The sequence below is a fragment of the Coptis chinensis genome, chromosome 5 (genome assembly GCF_015680905.1).
Source record: "Coptis chinensis isolate HL-2020 chromosome 5, ASM1568090v1, whole genome shotgun sequence".
In the NCBI taxonomy this organism is placed as follows: Eukaryota; Viridiplantae; Streptophyta; class Magnoliopsida; order Ranunculales; family Ranunculaceae; genus Coptis; species Coptis chinensis.
The window spans coordinates 52,608,943-52,613,224 of record NC_141460.1 but is presented as its reverse complement, the minus strand read 5'-3'; the positions used below and the strand labels follow the sequence as shown (position 1 = coordinate 52,613,224).

The following is a 4,282-nucleotide window of genomic DNA, read 5'->3' as shown; positions in this document are numbered from 1 at the left end:
GAAGGATTCAATCTTGGACACATCAGGTAAGTTGCCAGCAGATAGTATAGGCGCAACATCAAACAGATTAGAAGTGACCTCAATTACTCCAGAATTCGTCTTGTCAGTTTCATGTTCGGTGTGTTTGGTGGTGTAGACATCTCGAAAGTCTTTCCTTAAGATTGTTAAAACCGGGGTTTGGAAACATTATTTGGTGTCCATGTAGTAGAATAATGGCTGGACAAATATTTCTGAGTGTGGCTTTTACATTTCCTTTACATGACAGGGTGTTGTTAGAGGTGGCATTTGGAGGCGTACAGGGAAAACAGGTTTGTTATAACTTGCTTTGTTTTCCGGCCATTATGCAAAGCTAGGAAATCAATGTAAAACTGAATCCTTTGCAATAGCCATGTGTACCACGTAACTTATCTGTGTACCTTTTCTGTCTCGGCACCTTGTGCATCTGTCTAAGCTATAGTACCACGTAAATCCTTTTTTAGTATCTGTTGGCAAACTTGGCATCCTTCTTCATTTACTAGATTACTTGCGGTTATTGTCAATTTGTTCCAGATTGTAGACGATTATGTGCGGCGCGGTGTAACCACCATTCTAGGCCCAATATATGCACTAGAGCATGTGGAACATGTTGAATAAGGTGGCAAGGTGCAAATGCGTTCCCCCAGGGACTGCAGGAAATAGGGAATTATGTGGGAGCTGCTACACAAACATGAAAACCCATGGAAACAGGTTCAAATGTCCATGAGTCCATACGTACTATTAGGTGGATGACTAGTACTGGGTTAGAGTTCACCGGAATCAGTAGTATCTAAATGTCTCCTACTCCCTTTTCTTGGCTAGAGTAGTATGTTGTGTTTTGAAGAGATTAGCTTATTTTTTGTATGAACATATTGATTTCGTTGCCTGTATCATTATGTTTCTTGTGGTGGGTGATTTAGGCAGAAATCAGGGCGATTAATACTTCAACGAAGGCTAACCGGGGCCGCATTAGGTAGTTGTTGTTGCTGCTTTAACAAAAGGCTTTTGTGACATTGCTTTTGCAACTAAAATAATCTCCAAATAAAATCCTGCTCTGTGGGCATGTTTGTTTCAACTAAGTGCTGAATGTTGACTGCTGATTTTTGCTTCTGGTTAATTAAAAGTGTTCTGGTTGAAATGCTGATTTGTGTTGTATAACTTGTATCTAGTGATCTCTACAGCCCTCTCATTTAGTGCCAGATATATAAATGCTGATTGCAAGAAGAATGTTTGAGTCAACATCTACCATGTTTCAAGTCGTCTGCACTCTCATTCAGTATTCACAAATCACAACACTATAAAAGAGAGACAGAGTGGTGATCTTCCAAAATTTGGGCAGTCTTTTCTATGATTATTCATAACCGTCTTTACCAAAAAAAAAACAATGAATGATGATCCAGACATCCAGTAAGCCAGGTGTACGTCTTATGTTAGATATTATCTGGGTGTAAACAAATTGGCTCTCTCCAACCCTTGGAAGTTCCAAGTCATGGAGTTATAAGTTTTCTAGGAATACATACCAAGTCATGTCATCTCTCAAATGTGATTACGTAGTTTTGCAAACCTCTTCTGTTTATTTATAAGGGGTCTAACTTTCAAGTTGCACAAGCTTCCGAAGTCAAAAATATTTATTTCCATCTCTAGGATCCATTGCATTCTTGAACCTTTTTTCTTTTATAATAATTGGATTGATTAGTACAACCATAACTTGCCCGAAAATTTCCTACAATAGAACATCAGGATCATATACTACGTTACTAACGAAATTTTAAGGGCACTTGAGCCTCTTTCCATGAGTTTCCATATTGGTGTAACACTTTCCACACATCATCTTGTTTCCGAAAGTGCCTGGTGGGACACATTTGCAACGCCGACAGCACTTCTCACACGCTCTTATGCAATGTTTCGGCCTAAAGTGCAATTTGCGGTACCCTTGCACAATAAAGGACACTCTGCAATTAAACCAAAAATGTGTTATAAAACGACTTCCGTTACAGCAAACACTACTATCAATTATACTAGCTTATTAAAAAGTAGTATAGTAATATCGCCAATGGTGATAGGGAGCATTGATGTTACCTTGTAATTTCACTGGAGGCAACACTTTCGGGAATGGAGCCTTAACTGGAGCTGGGCACCTCGTTAGGGAGGTGGCCTAGTTAAATGTAAAAGATCAACATACACATCATTAGCATGCTGAACTAATATGCATTAAGGTCAGTCGTATTAGTAAGACAATATATCAAAATTAAACTCATATTATGCATTAACAAGGCCATTTCTTTTTTTTTTCATTTTTTCATTTTTTTTAATAAGCAAATGTTGTTCAGAGTATAACATTGAGCCAAGCAAGTCTCAAAGATTACCTCCATGAAGTTCTCTTCCTCATTTGATGATACCTGCAAGCAATATATGAAAATGGTTTCATTAGGCAGATTGAGAAACAAAACTTAAAAAAAGAGAGAGAATTAAGGGGTTGAATGTCCTACCTTAGAAGAAGTAACTAAAAGAAAAGAGGCCAATAAGAAGACTAATGCTTTCAAAGCCATTACTGAAATGGACAAAAATAGAAGACAACATAGAGGATTGGAAGAGAACCATTGGGATATATATGGGTTAACGAGTATTACCCCACTAGATGAGCCAGGATTCCCACCAACCCACCCACCCCACCACACACACACACACACACACACACACACACACACACACACACACACACAGTAGATGAAGTAGGATTTCTCCCCTATTAGATGGGAAATTAGAGTCTTTCCTCCTCCCAATACACAAAAAAAAAACACAATCAACCCATTTTTTGTGTGTATTTGGAGAGAGACCCTAATTTCTCATTTAGTGGAGGAAATCCTAATTGACTCATCTAGTGGGGTGTAATACTCGTTAACCACCATAGTATATTTATATAAAACCAAATGGAGCTAGAAAACTAGGTTCAATTTTCACATGCCTTCACACATCACATGGAGGTGACTTATTAGTTGGCATAGTTAAATCTAAATCTGAGTTGCGTTTGACCTTTAATATCTCTTCTCTCTATGTCTTTGTCTGGCTCTACTAAACTAATATATCTAAACTTGTTTTGGAGTGTGTACATCTCTAGCAGATTAATTGGGGCAGGTCATTTCTAAATTTCTATTACCTCTATACAACCAAATATTGGACCTTCATTGTGATATAATAATATTCATAAATAAAAAAAGTTCAAAGTTGAATTAAGGACTGATTTTTAGTAGATATGATTTCCCCACCATGGAGAACATGTTCACAAAAATTCAGCTCATTCAAAAAGTCTAACATTAGAATATGCTCACAAAACGTTTAGACCATTAGGTGAAAAGTTAAAAAATGAACACAAATGAACACTAATTTTTACATAGTTAGACATATCCAAATATTATGATTTTTTGTGAGAATGATCTTCATGGTGGGGAAATCATCGGGATAGCGGCACATTATAGCCATATTATAAATTAATCCAAGCAAACTCATGGACTTCAAAGTTAAATTAAAGGCTGATTTTTTGTAGATATGATCTCCCCGCCATGGAGAACATGTTCACAAAAATTCAACTTATTCAAAAAAGTTTAATATTAGAAGATGCTCACAAAACTTTTAGACCATTAGATGAAAAGTTTAAAAATGAACACAAATGAACACTAATTTTTACATAGTTAGACATATCCAAATATTATGATTTTTTGTGAGAATGATCTTCATGGTGGGGAGATCATCTCCACAAAAAACTAGGCCTTAATTCATTTGTATGTCGAAAATATAACTATAATGTGTGCATAATGAATGTGCCTCTATCCCTATATATATATATATATATATATATATGTTAAATGAATGTAAAATACAATTACAGATATGAAAATCAGAGTGTTGATATTGTCACCACATAACACCATTGTGATTTTAATAAAGTAGTTTTAGTCGATAACATATCCCATATTCCCATGTGTACAGTACAAGTTGCCACATTGGTCAACAAATAATAATTTGATGGAAGTAGAGAGCGTATAATTTGTTCAATGTATTGGTCTAAAGTAGTTTTTCTTTTGAATCTGGTTTGTCTAAAGGAATGAATTCGTACCCCAGAAGACATATGTGTACATTAGTCAGAATGATGTTCACACACCAGAGATGACTGTTAAAGAAACTCCTGATTTCTCCACGAGATGCCAAGGGGTTGGAGCGAGATACGATAATCTAAACAAAAGTTTCCACATATCCCCTTTTCTCAATT

The 4,282-nt window shown here is 36.2% G+C and overlaps 1 long non-coding RNA gene across 1 annotated transcript; it reads right to left on the bottom strand.

Moving 5' to 3' along the window:
- Positions 1-1,493: 1,493 nt before the first annotated feature.
- LOC147497903 (uncharacterized) lies at positions 1,494-2,642 on the bottom strand. Its single transcript, XR_015194162.1, has 4 exons — positions 2,505-2,642; positions 2,382-2,414; positions 2,095-2,170; positions 1,494-1,967 (listed from the first exon to the last, which is right to left on the bottom strand). It is a non-coding gene; the product is annotated as an uncharacterized LOC147497903 (long non-coding RNA).
- Between the last annotated feature and the right edge of the window lie 1,640 nt (positions 2,643-4,282).